A 363-nucleotide genomic window follows, 5' to 3' on the forward strand; every position below is an offset into this window, starting at 1 on the left:
CTTTCCATCCTTAATTTTGGGTGTCAGGTATTTTGTATCAGCAATAAGAAAAAAGTAATCAAGACACTCCCCTGTCTGTGAGAAGTGGTAAGAGGAGTAGAAAGCAGCAATTTTTTCCCCTGTTAAGTGACCCCTTAAAAGTCTGTAGAGGTCTAAGTAGGTTTGTGCTGGTTTGCTTTTTTTCTAGCCTTGCTCTAAGCTGTTTTCCTACCGTCTCCCAAGTACAGTTTCTTCTTCTGGAAATAACATATCCTTTGTACAAAAGCAAGAAACATCAATTGTGAAATCTTTACATTTGACCCTTTTTGTTTTAATGATACAGCAAGCATTTCTATGTACAAGTGCCCCATGTTTTACACCTGA

The sequence above is a fragment of the Chinchilla lanigera genome, unplaced genomic scaffold (assembly GCF_000276665.1).
Source record: "Chinchilla lanigera isolate Chin_1 unplaced genomic scaffold, ChiLan1.0 scaffold00009, whole genome shotgun sequence".
Classification (NCBI taxonomy): Eukaryota; Metazoa; Chordata; class Mammalia; order Rodentia; family Chinchillidae; genus Chinchilla; species Chinchilla lanigera.